General features: G+C 49.0%; 1 long non-coding RNA gene across 1 annotated transcript in view; it reads left to right on the forward strand.

Annotated features, from left to right (window-relative positions):
* The first annotated feature begins 601 nt into the window (after nucleotides 1-601).
* The window catches only part of LOC146856474 (uncharacterized), a 77,142-nt gene continuing 53,637 nt past the window's right edge, over nucleotides 602-24,106 (forward strand). The window contains exon 1 of the long non-coding RNA XR_014980952.1: nucleotides 602-729. This is a non-coding gene — a long non-coding RNA (uncharacterized LOC146856474). The remainder of the gene's footprint in view (nucleotides 730-24,106) is intronic.

Genomic DNA, 24,106 nt, shown 5'->3' on the forward strand with positions numbered 1-24,106 from the left:
AAGGGAACACTTGCCTTTCACCTTTACCGAATGAACACTGCAGACACCCACTGCCTCAAGCTTGGAGCGGCCTGAGGCGAGGGGGGCGGGGTAGCGGTGACTGGTGGAGTTTAAACAATTTTATTTACCCATGCTATCCATCGCCCCAACATTCACCCACTGTCATCCGAAAAGACTCACATATCCATATCTCCCCTTAAACGCACCCATTCCGCCCACACTACACCCATTCTTATCAACCCCCTCACCCCCAATCACCTACACCCTTCCACCAACCACCCCACCTGCCGTGACCGCGCCCACTCTGGCAGAGTGTGAACATTTCACCCCTTTGAATCGAAGGGGCCCCAGCTCCCCCTGTCTTTTGTAGTATTTGTTCATAAATGTTTATACATTTTATTAGTGTTTGCGTAACATATGTCAACCAGAAAAAGTGGCCCATAAGGGGGCTCCATGCACTCATCTGAAAGGAGGTCTCTTTATCTGAAGCTGGCCCTGCACTCCACAGATACATCCACCCACCAGCCGCCTTGCTTCCTTGGGAGGGAGGGCGGGCCCGGCAGCGCCCTCCTCATCCCCCCTCCTCTGAGGCCACAGGCCTGTTGCACCCACACGAACGAGGAGTGAGATACCCGGCTCCGCGGAGGACCGCGAACCGAGGCACCGGACACCATGAACATTCGCCAGAAGCTCTCTGCGCTGGGGAGGCAGCTGAGACGACACCCCGGGGTGAGTGCGGCCTATCGCCCTCTGCCCCTTGCTCCAGGCTTGGTCTCATGACCAGCTGGCCCTGTAAGGTAGCTCAGTGGGTTCCCTTACTCGCTGACGAGATTGGTCTGTAAAGGGTCGATCGCGGGTGGTACTGCTCAGCCTATCATCCCCACCTACCCCATAAAGTAAGCCACCTACCCCATAAAGTAAGCCACCTACCCCATAAAGTAAGCCACCTACCCCATAAAGTAAGCAAACAGTTTGCTGGGTGATTATATTCCTGTTAACTGCGGAAAGCAGACCAGTGGGTCTGCGTGCCTGCTGCGCAGATCAGTGCAAATCAGAGATTTGAGTCCTTCGGAAACAAACAAGCAAATAAATACCATGACCAGGAGCTTTCGCAGTCAAATCTGCAACCAATCGCAGAAAGACAATTTAGTGCGTAGCATGAACTCTAGAAATGGTCATTCATGACATTATAAAATATGAACCATCTGTCATTTGTAGCGCATTCAGCCAAAGCACCCTATATAGAAAAATATGTATAACGACAGTGATCACTGGCGTTATTTCACCTTCTTCCCAGACCACTTTCTCCCTCTCCCCTATTTTGCTTTAATATTTCATATACAAATTTGTCCTCGATTCACACAAAAAACATTCTGTCCGCCCTATGTTACTACATCCAAAGGACGTTCCTCTGAAGCTTAATTTTGAGAAACGTGCTTATTCTATTTTTTTTCGTTTTTTTGCCAAACTTAAAAACGCAGGCACCACGCATCATCCCTTCTTTGTCAGGTATGGTATTAAAGGTATTTACTTTCATTAAAAAAAAGGAAATACATTGATTTGTCTTATCGGAGCATTAAAAAGCGGAAGCCCCAATGCTATCTCTTTGAAAAAGTTGCTTTTAGCTCTTTGAGACGTGAAAACGCTATAATAGCAATGTCCACTGTGCGTATCATATTATATGGTAGTATATTATATTACCTCAAAATGTTGTTCTCATTTTGTTCTTCTCAACCACTATCCCTTTCGCAGCCCACCTTGATTCTGTTCCTTTGAGACCCTTCTCAGTGGTGCAATGCTCGCCGCTGCGGGGCAGGTGGCCCAACTCGCCATGGGCCCCAAACCCTTCAAGGGGGGGGCATTCAGCCCAAGCCCAATGAATATCTGTGAGATGTGGACACCTGGGTGCCACACATCACATTCTGCTAGGGAGGGGGTATCATTTGGTGTTATGCTATTGACTTTTCTCCTTTATGGGCTTTTGTTCTGGTGTTTTGCTATTTTCTTACATTTCTCTACTCAAACCTACAGATAATGGTCGGTGGGTCCTTTCTTTTTATTTCTTCTCATTCCCACGGCTAACCATTTTGAGGTCTGGCTTGACAGCGCAGCTGTCGCCACACAGTATGTGATCAACAGAAAAAGAGCTGCCAGAAGTACTACTGAGAGAGCGGATTTGGCTCCGCCCACATGTTGGTTACCTTGAGTATGGGATTTGATTGGGCCAAAGAAGTGTGCTTCCACTGAAAAGAGTGCTTTTGTTGAACTTTTTACCTTTTGAAAGATTATGCCCACTGAGTACAGGAGGACTGCCCTGGGTATGGCAGCAAGTCAATGACCAAGCCATGGGCCTGATCTGTTTACTATGGAAAGCAGGTCTGATGCGTTTACTGTTAAAAGCATATGTTAAATGTAGTAGACATTTGTGGGTGCATTGCTGTTCCTATGCATTGAAGCACGCAGGGAGGTATTTTGTTACATGGAATCTCAGATTACCATAACGGACAAAGATGTGGTGGTGGTTCCCGTGGCAAACATTGGACACTGAAGGATTGCACTGTGATAATCCTTGTTAGGCCCTCTTAGGAGACAGATGATTTTATTTGGGTTATTGAAGTTTCGGATATATTTGTAATTTTGTGACTATATAACTGATGGTTGCCTTGTGGGCATGTTTCACGTTCAACATAGTAGGTCTGAGCTGGTTACAACGACAAGCCAAAGGCAAAGATTTATTGTGAAAATCGCTTGGTATTGCCCCTATACTTTTAACAGTGGATGTTTCTTACACTGTGTGACAGGCTGTATTTTGTTACATGAATCCTCAGAGATTACTTTAGTAATCAAGGGGTTTGGAGCTGGTCACCTCCTCTGACAAACTCTGGGGGTTTTCACTGTGATAACCCTTGTTATTGTTTTGCCAACTGTCATTTTGTACATACTTGTAATTTTATCACTGTGTTGTTTTTGACAACGATACAACGGTAAAGGTTATTTGTTTTATTATTTCATTAGGAAGAGTTATATCAGATTCCATATGTACGATCTGTTTTAAAACGCTGCAATACAGCCAGTAGGCTTGACTTCCTTATTGTCAAACGCATGCGTTAAGGGCTTTTAAAGATGGAGTGTTCTAGCACTCTGCAGAAGCATGTCAGAGAGAATGTTGTTACGTGGGGTCTCACAGATTACTGGAGTAGACAAGGGTTTGGCGTTCATTGCCCTCTTTGACCGACAGTAGGGAGTGTCGAGAAGATGTGCTCTGTAATATGGTTTGATAGAATCTCTTTCGAAGGCCTGGAGGGCTTTTGACTTTATTTTAAGGATTGGCTAGTGGTACCCACCATCTCTGGCCACAGAGCTGCCACCGTCACTCACAGGAGAACAGGGCCAGTGACTGGGGAGGGCCGACCCCTAGCTCCATGCTGCCTGCTGCCTCTGTAAAGGAGTGCTTTCCAGCATCAGGGCTGCAGGACCAATCCTTTCATCTTCAATGTTCTCATTTTAGATTTCCTCTTTCATTTTTCCCCGCTCCTTTTTAGGTCTCGCCTGACCCAGCGCATGCGCTGGTCTGGCGAGACTTATTGAGAGGGCTCCAAAAAGTACTGCTACCAGGCCAGCCTAGAGCTACAGTGCATGTGCGCGGGCGCGCGGGCCGCGCTTTACCGCGATTACTTTCACTTTCGCGGCCGCTTAGATGTTTTTTTTTTTTTTGTTTTTTTTTTGAAACCGTTTATTACAAATCTCAAGAATATACAATTATGGGCCCACAACCTTCCGGCCGGCCGCTAGGGATGGCAGAAACATATGGCATACGTTCAGAGAACCCTTGGCATTACAAAGGAGCATAAAAAGGAGTCATCAACATCATGGGTCACAGCCATAATACGTCACAGTGCGGTTTCATTTTATACAAACAACAAAAAAAAAAAAAAAAAAACAACACCCACAAGGCTACCCTACAGTCGAAAGTGACAGCACGTGCTCCCCAGAGGGGAACCCCAACTATTAGAGGAGTCCAAAGAGGGGAAGGGAAACAGAGCGAGGACTGGGGGGGCCTGTGCCCGGGGCCAGGGGAAGGGGTCAGCTAAGGGGACGGGGCTGGTGAGGCAGCAGGCAGCAACGGTGGCGCGCAAATACTCCCACGGTAGGCGTTCCAGGGGCCCCACACTTTCACCCATGTCGCAGGCTTACCTCTCGCCACATACACCACCTTTTCTCGAAACATGCACCAATCCATGTGCTCTTTCCAGGCCGACACCGTCGGGGGGTTCTGGGATCCCCACAGTTGCGCAATGTCGCGCTTAGCAATCATATATCCCAGAGTCACCCACCACGTTTGCGGAGCCGTGTAGTCAGTTGGTTCCCACACATTCAACAGGCATCTCCTCGCTTCCGGCAGCAGCGCAACACGCGTAACCACTCGCAGGACCTCATGCACCCCGCGCCAGAATCGCTCCACCTTCGGGCATTCCCATAAAATGTGCAGGAAGGTCGCCACGGCACCACAACCACGCTTGCACAAACCATCCACAGTGTAGCCCATGCGCTGAAGCCTTGGCCCCGTCATGTAGACCCGGTGGAGTATTTTGAGCTGGACGAAGCGAAGGCGAGCCGGTATAGCCACCTCCTTCGGAGAGGCCACCGCGGAGATCCAGTCCTCATCGTCCAATTCCAGACCGTCGGCAACCCAAGCCTCGCGAAGGCCAATCAGCAAGCCCGATCGATCATTAATCAGTTTTTTATAAATAAGGGAGATCGTACTATCTGGAACGTGGCCATCTAGCACTCTATCCTCCAGGGGGGAAGACTCCGGGATGGAGGCGACGTCTGGGAAGACGGAGCCCAGTGCATGACGGATCTGCAGGTATCGAAAGTATTCACTACCCTGCAACTGAAACTCCGTCTGCAGCATCTCGAATGTTTTAAATCCTCCCCTCGACCAGAGATCCCCCACTTTACTGATGCCTATCATGTCCCATTTCGCGAAGCCCTTCGAGGTCCAGAGAGAGCCCAGCTTCTCAGACGCATACAGCGGTGACGCCCGGGTCAAACGGTCCTTCCACCCCATAGCTGCATTAGCCGCATGCCATACTCTGACCATGACACGCGTAGGTCCCGTCAAGCGAGCATCGGGCGCGCCAGAGTAGAGCGCTCGATTGTAGTCGCCACCGGGCAGTAGCATCTTGTCCATCTCAAACGCCGGGTTCAAGGCGGGCCCATAGAGGCCATGGTTAATTGCAGCTAGCTGGGAGGCCCAGTAATACCGTTTAATGTCCGGGAGGGCGATCCCCCCGTCATACCATGGGAGCGTCAACTTCGCCAGGGCAATGCGCGGCCTCCCGTCCCAGAACAGGCGGCGCTGTAAACTCTCCACCTCACGGAAGTAGCGCGCCGGGACTGGGTCCATAGTGTTCTGGAGAGCGTATAAGAAACGTGGCAACGACATCATCTTAAACAAAGCCGCCCGGCCGAGCGGCGAAAGCGGCAGGCGCCGCCAGCGCACGACGTCCTCCTTCAAGCGCTGGAGAGGGGGAAGCAAATTCCGCGCGTAGCGAGCCTCTGGGTCCAGAGTAATGTAGACACCCAGGTATCGAAACCCCTGAGAGGCAATCTGAATCGGACAACCGCGCGGAAGGACAGGAGCCTCCCCAGAGAGCACATACACGCATGATTTAGCCCAGTTGATGACGAGGCCTGAGTTCCGGCCAAATGAACGTAAAACATCAACCAGGACTATGAGTGACTTACGTGGGGAGGCTAGGTACAAAAGGATGTCGTCAGCGTATAGGGACACACGGTCCTCATATTCGGGGGTCCAACGGAGTCCACGGATGGAGGGGTGCCACCGCAACCACTCCGCCAGGGGCTCCAAGGCCAGCGCAAACAGGAGCGGCGACAAGGGACAGCCCTGTCGCGTGCCCCGGCCCAGCTCGAATGGGGCCGAAACTCTTCCATTCACCACCACCTGCGCCAATGGGCCCGAATACAACAATTTGACCCAACTGATGAAGCCCGGGCCGAATCCAAATTTCGCCAGCATCGCCCAAATGTATGGCCACTCAAGCGTGTCAAACGCCATAGTCGCGTCTAAGGACGCCAAAATGGCCGGCTCCCGCACGAATGGGACACGTGCGAGCACCCCGTGCAAGCGCCGCAGATTAAGGGCTGTATTGCGATGGGGATAAAGCCGGACTGGTCTTGGTGAACCAGATCGCCCACCACGCCGACCAGCCGATTGGCCAGCACCTTAGCGAGAATTTTGGGCTCCGCATTCAAAAGCGAGATAGGCCGGTAGGATGTGACCCGGTCCCGAGGCCTCCCCTCCTTGTGGATCACCACGATAGTAGCCAGACGCTGGTCCGGTGGGAGGGAGCCCAGCGAGTGGGCCGTCAGGAACATCGCGCGGAGGTGGGGCGCCAATACATCTGGTCGCAGCTTATATAACTCGATAGGGATGCCATTTGGGCCCATGGCCTTGCCAGAGGCAACCGAACGTATGGCGAGGGCAATTTCGTCGGATGTAGGAGCGGCATCCAGCGACACCCTGTCCTCCTCCGAGAGGGAGGGCAACGCGATATCCCTAAGCAGGGAATGGGAGTCCTCCTCCGAGCAAGGAGAGACCGAAGAATACACCTCGCTGAAATAATCCGCGAAACAGGAGACAATTTCTTCTGGCTCGGTGACACTCACACCATCCGTCCTCTCAATCAGCGGGACCACACGATTCACTCTCTCCTTTTTATCCAACCACGCTATCAGTTTGCCCGCCTTATCACCCACATCATACAGTCGCCCCTGCTGCTCCCTACTGAGGCCCCTGGCCGCCTCCGTAACGAGGGCCCTGTAGGCCGCCTGCTTAAGTTGTAGGACATGCAGTGCAGCATCCGTCACTCCGCTCTCTAAATCACCCTCCAATTCAGCGATTTCGGCCTCCACCCAGGTAACCTCCTCCCGCTCGCGCCTCCGGGCATGGGAAATGAGGGACAGGGCCTCCCCTCTGAGAACCGTCTTGAAGGCTTCCCACAAGGAGATAGCCGAAGAGATGGACCCCACATTCTCATCAAAGTATCGCTGCAGGGATTTAATCACAGCAGCGCGAATAGTGGGGTCGCGCAGGTACCAGGCATTGATGGGAACTACCCTGCCCTCACCCCTCGGAAGGACATCGAAATGGAACAGGAGCGGGGAGTGATCTGAAATACCCCGCGCCAGATGGCGCACCTCCCCCACACTCCCAGCATAGGCCGCCGGGACAAGGACATGATCAAGCCGTGAGAGGCTACCATGTGCCCCCGAGTGGAAAGTGTACTGCTGCTGCGTGGGATGTTTTAAGCGCCAGCAGTCCACCAATCCCAGTGTATCCAAGAGGCCAGGTAGCCACGCCTGGGCCCGGGGGAGGTCCCTAGGGGGGTGACGATCCAGAGTCCCAGAAACCACCGCATTGAAGTCCCCCCCAACCACTAGGAGTCCCCCCGGAAGGCCCAGGAGGAGGCGCCCCAGGTCTGCAAAAGTTGTCGCCTGCAACCCCGGTGGGACGTATACCGATACAAAAACCACCACTTTGCCTTCCATTCTCCCCACTAAAACAGCATAGCGCCCCCTATCATCATGGCGCACCTCATCAATTTCCAACGGGAGCGAGTTCTTCACCATAATGCCCGCACCCCGTGAGCCCGACGTGAAGCCCGAGTGGGCCACCAAACGATAGCCACGCCGATTCATGGCACAGAAAGAGTTTCCAATAAGGTGTGTCTCCTGCAGGAAGACTACATCGGGTGAAATTCGTTTCAAATACTGCAGGACCACACCTCGCTTGATCCTATCCCCCAGTCCATTAACGTTCCAAGACAACAAAGTCAACTCCCTACCCCCCATAACACACAGGAGCCATCATTCGTCCCCCGTAGAGCACCTTGAAAACGATACAGAAAAGGGTTTGCCTTGTGGTAAAAACGAACAACAACACCCCACCCCAACTCCCCCCCCCCAACAGAACTCCCCCCTCCCTACACCCCTGCATGAGCCCAAACAGCCCCCCCAAAGTGCAGTGTGCCTGTCGCCCCGTAGATGGTGAAACTAACTAAACCCCCAGAGGAGGAGGGAGAACCCCCAAGAGACCCTACACGACCTCCACAGGAGGAGACTTACTCAAACAGGTGAACAGTCTAAAGTGACATCAATTTTGTCCAGAGCTAGGCATAATATTAGGCCCTCAGTCCTGATCCGGCGGGCCCTCTCCCCCCACTGCTCCCCCCCCCACCCCCCCGACCCCGATCCCCAGGCAAAGTATCCAACCAGTCCCCGGCTGCTTCGGGACGATCAAAGAAGTGCGTACGGCCATCCAACTCCACCCGCAGCTTAGCCGGGAAAAGCATAGCGTACTTGAGATTTAGGTCCCGTAGACGACGTTTGACTCCGAGAAAGCTTAGTCTCTGCTTTTGGACCGCTGGGGTGAAGTCAGGATAAAAATTTATATCCATATTGTCGAGTCTGACCGGCCCCTGTAGTCTGGAGGATTGCAGGATAGCGTCTCTGTCTCGGAAGTTGAAAATCCAGGCGATGAGAGGCCGGGGGGGCTCCGGGCTTAGGCCTTCCCCCGGGAACCCTGTGGGCCCGCTCCACCGCGAAGAATTTACTCAGTCCCCGGGGCTGGAGGTGGGTGAGAATCAAGTCCTCCACGAATAGATCCGCCGCCGCCTCCTCCCGTCCCTCAGGCACCCCGAGAATACGGACATTGTTCCTCCGGGCCCGACCCTCAGAATCCTCCAGGCGACGATCCATCAGCGCGCTCGCCTGGCCAAGCCGGCGCACCTCCTTTTGGAGGGCTGCCACATCCGTCGTGAGGCCCGATGTGGTGTGGGCCAACGAATCAACCCGGTCATTAGTCTTGGATAAATCGGCCCTTACCAGGCCAACATCCACAAGGACCGAGTCGATTTTCTGCGCCAGTGTATCAAAGCGCTGGTCCACCGAGGCCTTCATCTCAGCGATGGCGCCCATCACGTCTCGCAGGGTCAGGTCCGCGGGCAGAGCAGGAGCATCAGTCGGGCCCTCAGGGGACTTACGCGGCACCTCGGGAGATCCCTTCTGGAGGGTGTAGCGGTCCATGCTGTTGGACTGGGGGACTGCGCCACGTCGGGTCGATTTCACCTTTGCCCGATCTCCATCTTGCTTTATGGACATGGTTCCAGTCCCACAGCCGTGCCAGGCACGTCGTAAAGGGCGGGCAAGCCGGTTCACGGGATCCGGGGGGGGGGGTCACCACAGGGCCACGGGGCAAGTCACAGCCGGCGGGCCGGCAGGGCACCCCAACGGGGTCACACTACCTCACAGTGCCCCGTAACCCAACCTCGCCAACACAGCAAGGAGGGTGCAAAAGCGAAAGTGAAAGTGCGGGGTACGCGAGCCGCCGCGCCCAGCCCGCCGCTGTTGTTGACCTTGCCTCCGGATCACCCCACAACTCCAATCCGGGGTCCGGCGTGGAGAAGGCCGGAAATCTCAAACGGCGCTACCGCCGGAGTCCGAGGTCCAATTTGGAAGCGGAAAGCGGGTGCCACCTCAGCTCGGGCTCACCAACACAGTCCCCTCATCTAGGACAGGATATTGTCAGGATATATGTAGGAGGTCGCGGAGGTCCTCGGGAGCCTCGCACCTACGCGGCCATCTTGGTTGCGCGCTAGGCTCCTCCCCGCCGCTTAGATGTTTGATCGTGATCGGGATCACTTTCACTGCCACACAGCTGCTTGGCATAGCTAATAGGTCTCGCTTTTGGGACCTTATAAGTATTTAGTTATGCAACTGTTGCATTGCTAAACACTTATAAGGTCCCAAAGGCGAGACCTATTGGCTATGCCAATGCTTGTTATTTTCATATTTTAGAGAAGACTAGAGCTCCCCAGACAGTGCTAATGGAGCTCTTGCTTGCCTCTCATCTGCGGTGTGCCCTCTTTGGCGCGGCTTCTGCATCTACACCAGGCCGCAGTCACGGAATGGTATTGTCCATGGTGTATCTTTGTTTGACCGTTTTAAGATGGCCAAATCGTTAGTCCTAAATGTAGTGCCATGCTCAAACTCTGAAACATTGATGCATGATGTACAACACCACGGGCACCGCTTTCTATGCCAAATTGTATTTGTTACTGCAAGCATGTTCCCACAAGGTGTAGGTACCAGCCTGTTTTCTACGTTCTACTTTTATTCTTTTTATTTAGGTTGTATATACTGTAGAGATTTGTGAGTGTGTTTATTGTGGTTTTATAAGTGAGTGAATGTAAGAATGAGTCAACGGGTGGATGAATGGAAGCACGAACGCAAGGATGAGTGATTGCATGTATGATGACTTGAGGCGCTTTCATTTAAAAGGCAGACCTACTGGCATTGCCAATACTTGTTCATATTTTTCTTGATCCCAGCAATCATGCACTACAAACAGAACATGTGCTTATCTGCACTGTCTCTTTGTGGAGCCTTTGGGTCCTTTTATGATGGTTACTCCATTCTGCTCTTGAATACGGCTAGGAAGACATCTACTAACTTGTGGACGGAACACCCAGATGTGAGGGCCAGCTCTAAGCGCTAGAGATACATCAATGATCCAAGAGTAGTATTGGCAAGGAAGATAATGGTAGTGCAAGCTTCCCTCACACACAGAAGCACAAAGTACTGGTGCAGTGCAGGATTCCCTCACATAAAGAATATGCACAGCAGAGGCTAGAGCAGTGCAAGCATCTCTCAAATGCCCACAACAGGTAGCTGTAGAGCAAGCTTCACTCGCACACACATACAGCAGGCGCAGCAAAGTCTGCAGTAGAGCAAGCATTCCTCGCATACCGATCAGAATAAGCACAGCAGGAAGCTGCAATGGCAGCTGCGGTGCCCACTGCCTTTACACATAATCCGAAGAGAAGATTGGTAACAATGCATGTTTCACCAATGCACATAATGGATATATCAATGCCAATAAAAGGGAGAGGATGTGGCGCAGCAGCCAGAGCTGACAACTCGGGAGCTGGGAAACCAGGTTCGAGTCTCAGCGTCGGCGCAACAGCCTGTGTTTCTCGGCAAATCACTTCATCTCTCTGTACCAATGGACAGTGCCTGGATACCCTCATGGGTGATAAGCCGCTCTATATAAATCTACAAACTTTAACTTTAACTATAGGAGTGTAAGCCCCTTCAAACACAAACACACCTCTGAAAAGGAAGAGCACAGGCAGCAATGCATGCTTCCTTCAGACAGAACAAATACAGCATAAGCAGCAGCAGCAGTACAAGCTTCAATCACAAGTCAAACAGATAGAAAATGGGCTGCTGAAGTGTAAGCTTCCCTCACATACAAACAACAGGCATAGCACAGACAGCAGCAGTGCAAGATTCGTTCACAAACAGAACAGGTGCAGTGGAGGTGCCTGCTCCCTCCAAAAGCAGATAGGTATCAGCAGTACATGCTGCTAGAAAGAATAGGGAAAGCACAGACAACTGCTGTGCAGGCTTCACTCTTTCACGCAGAGAACCGGTGCAGCATGTGCAAAAGCACAGCGGGAAACAAACGTTACAAGGTTTTTACCCCGTCGTGCCTTTATCACACATTTTTTAGCATGCATGTTTTTACCACCTGTATGTTTTTCCAATGCATACCTTTACCACACATTTAAGGTAAGTTGGGGGATCTCCCCACAAAAATAAATTGTTTTTTTATATATAAAAACAATGCGTGTTAATGGCATACTCGGCGGCGGGCGGTGCGTGTTCTACAGGTATACAGACGGTGACCGATCTTTGATGAATGTGTGACTACAAGACGGCACCATAGTCCACCGACCCGCATGGTGCAATTTAGCACCATTCAATAGAAAAACTACTGGATCAGTAAAAAATATAGGTGAGTGCAATAGGCCTCATTTTTTCTGCATTAACTAATTGCTTAACATAAAGCAGGGAGTCTTTGGAGTAGACATTCTAGCCCTGAAGAAGGCCCCAGACCTGGAAGGGCTCACGTTGAGGGCCGAAACATGTTGGCATTTTAAAGAGGGTACATTTGAATAAATCACATTTACAAAAAAAACCATTTAGTTCAAGATTTTATCCTATACCCCAAGTACCCTAGGAATAAAACATAGAGTTTGGGTATACCTGTAGGTATTTTTAATATCACCCATCTGGTTCCCTGCATAACCAGTCAATACTTTATATAAGAACTCCCATAACATCTTTGGTTGAGTCTGCCCAGGTAGTACCATCTTACCTGGGTGTGGAAAGACGCCAATGATGAAGCATGTCACTATTAGTGAGTGAGGCGTCTTCTCCAATATCTTTGGACATTCCAACACCCAGAGTGGTTATTTATTAGGACAAACCATTTTGTTGGGATCCCCTGTTGTCTAATTCATTTCGATAATCTGTATATCCTTTCGGAGAACAGAAAACAGCAGTTGCCTTTTGTGATATTATATGTTGTAAAAGCACATGCATTGTAACAAAATACGGGGTATAAAATGCGGGGTTAAGGCTTGGCAATGTATTTCCCTGCATTTTTCCGTCGTACAGCCACGCACCATAAGCGCTTTCCCTTCATAAACAAGTTGCAGTCCAAGTAAGAAAAGCATTGTGTGTTTCACTCACACAAAGCATTGGCGCAGCAAAGGCTTGAGCAGTGCAAGCTTCCCTGACAGATTGACAACAGGAACAGCACAAGCAGAAAAAGAGCAGATTTGATTCACAGATAAAACAGAAAGAGCATGTGGGGCAGCAGTGCTTGTTTCACTAGCTCACAAAACAAGTATCACAGGGCCAGCAGCCGTGCAAGCTTCCACCCACTACACCACACACACATAGATGCACTACGAGCAGAGCACCAGTCACAATAGAGGCACAGACGTCCTTCACATATGGAATAGGGACTACCCATGCAGCAGTAGTGCAAGTATCCATCAAAGACATGCAAAAATTAAGGCACAGGCAGCAGCACTTTAAGCCTCCCTCAAGCACGCGCAACTGGTACAGCACAGGCAGCAGCACTTTAAGCCTCCCTCAAACACACGTAACAGGAACAGCAAAGGCAGCAGCACTTTAAGACTCCCTCAAACACACCCTACAGGTACAGCACAGGCAGCAGCACTTTGAGCCTCCCTCAAACTCACGCAACTGGTACAGCACAGGCAGCAGCACTTTAAGCCTCCCTCAAACACACGCAACAGGAACAGCACAGACAGCAGCACTTTAAGCATCCCTCAAGCACACGCAACAGGTACAGCACAGGCAGCAGCACTTTAAGCCTCCCTCAAGCACGCGCAACTGGTACAGCACAGGCAGCAGCACTTTAAGCCTCCCTCAAACACACGCAACAGGAACAGCAAAGGCAGCAGCACTTTAAGACTCCCTCAAACACACCCTATAGGTACAGCACAGGCAGCAGCACTTTGAGCCTCTGTCAAACACACGCAACAGGTACAGCACAGGCAGCAGCACTTTGAGCCTCCCTCAAACACACGCAACAGGTAAAGCACAGACAGGAGCACTTTAAGCGTCCCTCAAACACGTGCAACAGGTACAGCACAGGCAGCACTAGTGCAGTGCAAAGTTCACTCACTTACTTCACACAGACAAAAGGCAGAGCCTACGGAGAAGCAATGCATGTTTCAGTAATACGCCACTACTCCAGAATGGTAGATACACATAACCCCCGCCATTGACCACAATGAATTGTATTTTTACTACTCTAAAGGCACCTGTGCTTCGATGCTGTTATACGTAGGGCCCAAGTAAATGTTTCCACATTTTCACTGTTTTAATACACTTGCACAAAAGGATCGCAACACACAGTAGGACTGACCCTTGTAGAAGTGGCGCTTATCTTACTTTGTCAAAACCAAAGGAAATGATGGACGGAGTGTTGAACATTGCAAGCACTCACCCCCAGTCAACTGATCTGGGTTTAATCCATCCCCATTCTTTAGCCCACTCTGCCACCCCAGCTCAGACATGGCCATATGCAAATCAGTCTGACCCTGTGCCTCATGGGAACAGTCTAGCCCGAACTGCCAAGCCATGTCTTCCCTGGACCGGAAACAAGCTTCCTAGGACCGGTTTCTGGCATTTCAGCCGTCTTCAGCCAGGCTTGCTTGAATCCAGTGGCAAAGTGAGCAAGGGACTCACGTCTGAGCATACCCTGCCAACTTATGGCGAACAAAGCAAAACCAAAGACTTTGTCAGCATTTACCACCAGTATGGAGCACAAGCAGCAGCCCTGCAGGCACCACTCATATACAGCACTCGTGCTGCACAGCAAACACCAGTGAAAGCTTCATTCACACACGCAAAAGAGATTCAGCATGGACAGCAGCAGTGCATGCCTGACTCTGGACAGGTGCAGCGCGCACCTGCCTGTCCCACAACAGGACTTCACCCCTGGACAGGATCAGCAGCAGTGGATTCTTCTGTCACACACAGAGCAGTGCATTTTTCACTAATGCACACAGCAGGACTAGCTGCAGTGCATATATGATTCCACTTTTACTTTTTGGATGTACTCACTTGAAAGTACCTGAAAACCCTGCTGGAACCGGCCCTCCTAGAGATGGTGTTTGTCTGGTTAGGTTTGGTCCTCGCAGTGCGGGCTAAATATGGTCACGCACACAATAGATCGTTCCCAGTTTCACAAAAGGTCCAGGGATCCTGATCCTGGATAGTATTGCCTAAATATAGTTTAAATGGGTGGAGGAGATTAACTCAAGTCACTGGACCTTTCCAGCCTTGTTTATGTAGCAATACAGAATGTTTTTGAACCTATACTCCTCATTAATTAGCTTGTGTTTTGGTAGTCAAGAAAAAATCCCATTTCCTTTTTGTGAAAAGCATTTTTTTAAATTCTTTTTATGTTCTTTTCCTGATCACAAATATAGGTTACATCCTTTCCAGAATATTATTTGGGTTACATCGTTGATACTGCAACAGCGGACACGTGTTTTGCCCTAAGTGGTCAACAGGACCAGGGCTTTCTCAAGACTCGTGTCCACGTGTCCGCTGTTGCAGTATCAACAATGTAACCCAAATAATATTCTGGAAAGGATGTAACAACATAAAATGAATTTAAAAAATTGTATTTCACAAAAAGGAAATGGGATTTTTTCTTGACTACCAAAACACAAGCTAATTAAGGAGGAGTATATGCTCAAAAACATTCTGACATGCACAATAGATGCAGTGCGAGAAGCCACGGCGGAAGCTGCCCTACAAGCACAGAGAGACAAACACAAATGTAAAGCAAAGCCAGATCCCTCGTGAGCCCACAGAACGGATGCAGACATGGGAGGGCAGCACTGTAAGATTCCCTCATGAAGGAAGTGACCTGATTAGGGCCACCTGGGTCACTCGCGACCACCTCTCAGCCTTCCATACAAATGAAGAGTTGGTCAGACAGTAGAGAATACAAACCAAGTATATTTATTCAGATACACTTGAGGGGAGCCCAGTCTGACCAGCCTCCTGGGATTGCTGCAGAGGGACTGACATCAGCAAACATGGTGATACATTATGTGCAATTCAGAACCAATGAAGTCAAGGATTGACTGGAAATTTCCAGTTGGGGGCAGTTAAACAAAGTACAGAAGGACGAGTTTCGATCCTGAGACTGGGCACACGCTATCTTAATGCCAAGGTCGTTCTGCCTGTGCCAGCTGCTCTAAAGGTGGAAGCAGACCTATTGAGTGGGAAAGGTATGCACTATTAAGAACAGTGTATTCGTTAGTACAGCAAGCCTCAACCTTGGAGAAACAAAAACTATCGCAGCTGCTTTCAGCAGGAGCAAAGAGAGAAATTACTTTCGATCATGGCTCAAAATGGCGGCCAAACATAAAATAGTGCCGCGAATGCTAGCTTAAGATGCACAATACATAACTAGCACAGCTAAAACATTTTTATTCCAACACTCACATGCATACTGTCTCACGCAGAAAATGCATGAGGTATTGGCAGCGGCAATGCAAGCTTCCCTAGCAAACACACTCACTGAATGCCTGGCAAACACACACAGACTGCGTAAATCATGAGCAATAGCAGTGCAAGCTTCCCTCACACAAAAATTACAGCAAAGCAGATTCCCTCATTCATACAAAGCAGAGGCAGCATGGGCAGTAGCAGTGCAAGCTTCCCTCACACATACGTACATGTAAAGCAGTGCAGGATCCCTCGCTCACAGAATGCACGAAGGATGTGCAACAGCAGTGCAAGCTTTATTCGCACAAACAACAGGCACAGCAACTCTGGTACCCTAATGGACACAAAGAATGGGTGGAGTAAGGCAACATCAGTGCTGGTTTCCTACACACTCATAACAGGTATAACTTTGTAGGTTCCCTCACAGACTGGATAGAATATGGGCAGCAGCACTGCAAGCTTCCCTCACATACACAACAGGTACAGCAAAATGTCCCCTAAAGGACACAAAGAATGGATGCAGTACGAGCAGCAGTAGTGCAAGTCCCCCCCACACACACACCTGTGAAGATTCCTTCACAGAGACAAATACTGGATAGAAGATAGGCATCAGCAGTGCAAGCTTCCCTCACATACACAACAGGTGCAGCAACTAACGTCCCATAAAGGACATATAGAATGGTTGCAGTACAAGCAGCGGCAGTGCAAGCCACACACACCCACACACACACACACACACACACACACACACACACATATATACACACACGTGAAGATTCCTTCACAGACACACATACTGGATAGAATATGGGCAGGGGTGGTGCACACTTCCCTCACACACACAAAAGGTACAGCAACTAATGTCCCCTAATGGACACAAAGAATGGATGCAGTAGCAGTAGTGCAAGCTTTACACACACGCAGCAGTGCACGCTTCCCTCTCACACAAACGTTACAGTAAAGCAGATTCCCACATTCACACAAAGCAGAGGCAGCATGGGCAGTAGCAGTGCAATTTCCCTCACACATACATGTAAAGCAGTGCAGGATCCCTAGCTCACAGAATGCATGAAGTATGTGCACCTGGAGTATAGAGTTGGATGGCCGGTAGAGATGAAACACGAATCCAGTGACCGTCTAACCCGGCTACCTGGAACCCAGCCACATTGCAATACGCAAAAGCATAGTGGCATTTTGGCAATACCGATCTGATTGCCAGGGAAGGCTAATCGTGAAGAATATTACGGTTATTTGACAGCAGGCGACTTTTCAACAAACAAGCTGTCTGTTTGGCTCTCTTATCATTGATATGATCTACGCTCTACCAAATTTATTTGAACTATTAACATCAAATCGCATGTCATGCCAAATTGAATAACGACACCAAATCCTGTGGTGCTTAAAATTCAAAGACGACCACATAGAAGCCTACTATTATTGTATCACGGGAGAAGAATACAGTTCTCTTCCTCTGGGTGTTATGCCATTTTAAGCAGGTGACGACATTTCTAGGGTCTCAATAGAATCTGATTTGATAAACTGAAAAAAAAGTTTGGCCTGAAGAAGGTGAAGAACTATCAAACTTTCGCCGAAACACCGGGTCGACAGTTTTTCTGTGTTTATTAAATCTTTTTACTGTTCAAATTTGCATTTGTTATTTGCCTTTTGAAAGGATGAAGTGGATAATGATGATGAAACCAATATATAAAGGAAATTATTGTTTGGAGATATGCTGGTTATCATACGAACTTGTACCTTATGAATTTGCACTTCAAGCATTTCAAAACAACTTGTTTTTAATTTTAACAGTGTTTTTAAATAAAATAATATACATTTGAGTATATCTCTGTATTTTGAGTAATTTTAGTAACACATTACAGCAAGTTGCAAACTGTTTAGCTCCTTTCTTCTTTTTGTTAACAACGGTTGTGATCATTATAGTAGCTTTATCTTTGTTATATTTCTTGTACCAAGTACCTATACCACATGATCCTGATTTTGGATTGATCATAGTATTTGCTGGTATATCCACCTCGCTTATCGTTTACCTCTTTGAAAAGGGATTTCTTTGTTTTGTGCTTCATTGACCCGTGCCTTTTCTAAGTATTATGGTACATCCCTCATATTTTTGCAATTAGCAACAGCAGTGCAAGCTTCCTTCACACACACAACAGGTACAGCAACTTAGGTCCCCTAATGGACACAAAGAATGGATGCAGTAAGCAGTAATAGTGCAAGCTTCACACACACAGACACAGCAAGTACAGCAGTGTAGGTTTCCTCACAGACAGGATAGAAGATGGGCATCTGTAGTGTAAGCTTCCCTTACACACACAACAGGTACCACAACTAATGTCCCCTAAAGGAAACAAAGAATGGATGCAGTACAAGCAGCAGCAGTGCAAGCTTCACACACACCCACACACAGCAGTGCAAGCTTCCCTCACACACAGAACCGCTAGAGCAATGCAGCTTCCCTCACATAGACACCGATTAGATGCAGTATGGGGACCAGCAGTGCAAGCTTAGATGCAGTATGGGAACCAGCAGTGCGAGCTTCACACACACAGCAGTGCAAGCTTCCCTCACACTCACACCAGGTACAGCAATGCAGGTTCCCTCACAAAGACACTGATTGGATGCACTATGCGCCGCAGCAGTGCAAGCTTCACACACACAGCAAAGCAAGCTTCCCTCACACTCACACCAGGTAGAGCAATGCGGCTTCCCTCACAGAGACACTGATTGGATGCAGTATGGGCCGCAGCAGAGCAAGCGTCCTCGGGGCCCACAGATCTCGATATACCCATCCCGCATCAACGCCTTTCGTGACAGATGTGTGAGCCCAAAGCGCACTCAGTGATTGTTCCCACACAATTAGGCCGCTTTTCCCTTTGAAGGCCTGAAATGCATTTTTAATATTCAGTCAGGTGCCCCCGTCCGCCTCCCATTTCCCTTCGAGCTGGAGATGTTCTGCGCTGAATTACAGCGCGGAGATGATGATGTGTGCGTTATCTACCTGAACATTTTTCTCCCGATGACTTTGGCTGCCTCCGAGGTTGCCTCATGTAAATAACTCAGACAATTTGATTTCGGAGCTCCCCTGCCATTTAAAATTCACGCCGCTCCGTCGCTCGCGAAACCTGTCCCCGCGACCACGAGAACCGACTCGCCGTGTTAAACCTGCCCCCGCCACCCCGAAACAGGGGCGGCGGGGGACGAGGAACAAACAGAATGCAAATGGGGATTTTAGAAAAATCATTTCCGGTGCTATGAAAAATTCATTATAATAAGGGTGCAGAGACGCGTGTACGTGGGAACCTCAATGCATAAAATATGGCTGAGCCCAGGTATTAAAAAATGAAACGTTAACCCCTCGTGGCTCGGAAGGGACTGCGCGGCGCACTCATGGAACCTCCGGAGGCCGCCCTGCTGCGCGTGCAGCTCGTGGTTTGGCTTTTGAGGCTAGCAACAAAAACGAAGCAAATTGGGTTGGCAGAACCCTTCATTGATAACATAATGTGCATATATTGGGCGTTGATGTGTTGCACACCTTACAAAACGAAGTGCCTTTCATAGCCCTGATCCAGCCTTGCAGCAGGCACACCAACCTTCTGAGCTGCCTTGTCAAGTTCAGTGATAATCAACTTGCAAGATGCTTAATGTCGTCAGGGAACAAGGTTCCCTGACTACCTAACTTACAGGGGGAGGTCATCTTTTTTCTTGGAGCACACGAAGTGGCAGGCTCGAGACATTACTGGCCTCACATCCGCCACAGATAAGCAGCTTGCAAAAGAATCTCGCAAATATATGGACACCCTGTTAGGGGCCAAACACTGCAGGTTCGACAAGGCAAAGAGGGGACGATCTCATCGCCCAAGGTCACACGCGGTGCCAGTGGGAAGCTGAGAATGCTGCTTCAGTTTCAATGATGGATTTACTGCTCCCTGGACCAGTCACGTCACAGTTAGGCAACCCCGTTCACCGAGAGCATCTAAGATGTCTGTGTCTCATTCACCAGCACAATGGTTGGAGTCGAGGGGTCACTGATCAATGTTTACCTAACGCTATTTACATCGCTGTCAACCCAGACCTAAAGATATTTCCTTACTTAAATCCGGTTTGACAGGACATCTCGCTGCTAGACCTATTGCTTGCAATATATAGAGAGATTTTGAATGAGCCCCTTCAAATATTGGTTTATTTAGATCAGCCTCTGTGAGACAATGGCTTGATACACTCTCACTTACATCTCAGGTCAGCCCAGTTGACTACTTCCCTTTCACTATTTTGTGATTGGTTGTTTTGTGTATCCTATCACATTCTTTGTAGTGCTTGCACCTCCATACAGGGCGGCCTATTTTACATCTGAAATGTACACTCAAGCAACATACTTTTAGTCACATTACATTTTTTTTTTCTTACATGCAAAAATACTTTTTATTGCAGAAAGCATTTTTGTCGTAAATCAAGCGTGAGTGTAATCCTACCAGTGCATTCTAAGGGGCCGATTCCTATCCGTGTCGGAAAGCACTCTGACTGAGTCGGATCCTGAGTGTTTTACGACCGAGCCGGAACCCTACAGTCCGACCGAGCGAGTACGATGCGCACGTATGCTGTCGGACTCGGTTCGGTCGGACTCCCATAGAAGTCAATGGGAGCCAGTTGTATGACGCGTACATGCGCTCCCATTGACTGAATGGGTACGTCTCGAACAAGTGCGCCCCCTACAGTGGGTACGCGTCGGTGCCATCCACGCCGTACATGCCTGTGTGGGGGAGACCCATGTGTCTCCCCCTGTGTGCGAGTCGTACAGCTGCGGATGTCGGGGGGTCCGACGCGGACCCCCGAAGTCCGACTCCGGGAGCTTTTGCGAGCCGAACACTCTGGCTCGCACAGGCTGTCCGACGCGTGCATCGTACTGGCTCGGTCGTGAATCGCATCCATTGCACGCCACGGTTAGCTTACGACCGAGACGTACGGAGCGGTTCGGACCCGCAAACGACTCGGTTGGTGAATTCCATGTAGCTCGCATCGTACTGGCTCGCTCGTACAGCTGTACGAGTCGGGCGGAAAACACGCGTACGGCTCGTAGTTTTTCCGGCTGGATCGCGCTTGGTGCCCTTCCGACCCGGATCGGAATCGGCCCCTAAGTGTTTTTTTGAATCACACCACCACCACAAACACCAACAGCACAGCCTCAACACCATACCATGCACTCCAATGCAACCACCATTTAGTACCTCCTCTAGCAATACCATCATCACTACCACCAAATCCATCACCTCCCAACACCATCAGTAATAACAGTACCACCAGCAATATCCACATCACCAAACTCCTGCCAACACCACTATTATGACGATAATTAATGCTACCATTACAAATACCATCCAATACCACAGCACCACCTCTAACAATATCACCCAGTTCCAACAGCAAAATACCAGTGCCCTCACAATACCAGCACTAATACCACCACCACCAACACTGCTACCATCTCTCCACCATCATTAACAAGCGATGGCAAAGTCAACCTGTCTGTTATCACAAAAAATGTCCTTTCTGCATGCCTGTGTTTGCATTTTCAGAATAAACACAGACCTACTGACATTGCCAATACTCGTTTCATTTTCTCTTTGAGAAATCCTGAACCTTTTGGCTTTCAAAATGGCTTCCCTTTGAGGCATGCTTTGTACAATAAGGCAGGCAGAGTCTTCTCCCTAAAGGCTCCCAGGACTGGTAATCGTCGAAGCGCTGGCTTGCAAGGATGGATCCTGATAAATAATGTATTGTATTGGCATTTATATAGCGCTTACTACCCCTGACGAGGCTTAGAAGCGCTTTTTCGGTGGGTAGCATGCTACTCCGTAACCCATAAAGGATTAGTGTTGAATTAGTACAGTGAAATATTAAAGTAATTAGAGTGGTGGATATGTTAGTCAGTTATTTGGATTGAGAAGGATAGTGGAGGGATAGAAGAGGAAAAAAGGTTTGCATTTATATAGCGCTTGCTGCCCTTGATGGGGTGTTGAATCAGTTTTTCGGTGAGTAGCACGCTACTCCGGAATTCATAATGGATTAGTGGTGAATTAGTATATTGAAATATGAAAGTAATTTGAGTGGTGGATATTAGTCGGTTATTTGGATTGAGAAAGATGGCGGAGGGATAGAAGAGGGAAAAAAGGTTTTCATTTATATAGAGCTTGCTAACCCTGATGTTTATTAGGTGGAAAATCAGACTTGTTTAAAGATATTAAGTGGAATCCAGAAGATTGTTTGGAAAGCCACAGGGACAAAAAGTATCCCCGCCCCCGAAGACCGCACAATTGCATGTGCTGTGCGACTGGGATTTAGAAACATCTGAAGTTGTCCGTGAAGGTAGTCTCAGCAATATTAGTAGCTTAGACTATAGGTGAAATCTGGTGTGATAAGACAAACTGGACCATTCAAAGCTGTGTGGGAGGCTGGGTGGGGTAATTCCACGGGATTCTGTGAATCTGAGGTGTGGCATTAATACACCAATACAAGTTTGTTGCTGATAAATATGGAATAACCACAGAATTTGGTGTTTCTGCACTGATTCACCTAGACCCTAGGTACTCAAAGTACGGCCCGCAGGCCACTTGTGGCCCGCCAGACCTTTCCATGCTGCCCCTGTGTGGAAAACAACAGCAGACCCAGTCACCGGTCTTTATTCTGCCTGTTGTTCGTTCCTCGGGGGCCGCATTCACAGTAAAACAAAAGTATCTAAGTAGCATGTCCAGAAAATGTGTATCTCGCTTGCGCCCCCCCCCCCCCTGCTCTTTGACTTCACTTGCACGCGGAGGAGGATTTTAAAAAGGGCGTGCAGGTTTCCTGCTTACTTTTCCAGCCCAGCAGTCCTTTCTGCCCTAGCCTTTCCTCACCACCCGCATTTAGCTGCCAGCTGCGCATCATTGCTAGCCCTGCTTCGCCTAGCTCCCGGAATTGGTCAGAATTGGGAGGCGCTCAGAGAACAGTGAGGTGGGCAGAGGGAGGGTTTGGTGAAGCGAGGGTGGAAGCTCCAAGGGTGCTGAGATGGTGATTTTAAGGAGCCATATGCATGATTTCTACCATGATCAGTATTACATTCCAATATTTTTAGGGTGAGGGATTACATGCATTTACTTGGCACGTTTTTTAAACTTTACTTTTTGTAGCGACAAAGCATCGTTTTTGGGGGCGGGGTGGGCTTGTTTCTAAAGGAAGTTCGGGTTGTTTTAGGTACAGGGGCTCATCCTCAACATACAAATGCATCCAGTCCGACTCTGCTTTGTAGAAGCATGAGGTGTTCTTTAGCAGGTTTCTCCAGATTTACACAAGCTATGATGGGCATAGAAGAGGTAAATATTGGTTTCGACTGCTTTAAAAATCCACATAAAAGATAAAACGTGTGGTCATTTAACCAAGAAAATATTGTGAAGCCAATAAAAAAACATGTTTGCTGTTGGTAGGAAGGAATGCTGCGCTTTCTTTTAATTATAATGTGATAATGGGAATTAATTGTATTTTTCTGCCTCGGTTTATGTAGGTAATTTCATTACCCATCAGTGTGTTTAAAAAAATTTTTTTTTTAAGGACATGCGTTTTTAGTAGGTAGGCAGTTGAGCTTGTTGTAGGAGCAAGGCACAGCGATACAGCGCTTCCAGTAGTCTTGCCTAGGTAGTCACAGCACTCTGCCCTGGGCTAGCCCAGCCTCTGAGGATGCGCCTACCTAGATCACGCGGTCTGTGCTCGCAGCAAAGTTCTTGGGCACCTATTAGTTGAACATCCTATGGAATAGTTAGATTTCAAACCTATCCACGTGTTTATTTCAAAATGCAACATTCTCTCGATCTTTTGAACAGTTTGTTTAAAGAAGTAGTTTGTGAATTCCATGCATGGTTTCACTCCTTGTAGTACAATTTGTCCACCAAACTCCCCACCATGCCCCACCTAATTAAGCCCTGCCTGAATTGCCCCGCCCACACACCCCACGTCATCTGTGCGGCCCCCGGTGATAACCCAGACTGTGCATTTTGGCCCCAGAGGAAATGTTTGTGAGTACCCATGACCCATACCTTTTCCTCATTTCAGGCATTTTTCCCATCACACACATCTTACCAGGTGAAATGTTCGCTCAAAAAATAAATCAGAGAGCGCTGTTCCT

The sequence above is a fragment of the Triturus cristatus genome, chromosome 4_1 (genome assembly GCF_964204655.1).
Source record: "Triturus cristatus chromosome 4_1, aTriCri1.1, whole genome shotgun sequence".
In the NCBI taxonomy this organism is placed as follows: Eukaryota; Metazoa; Chordata; class Amphibia; order Caudata; family Salamandridae; genus Triturus; species Triturus cristatus.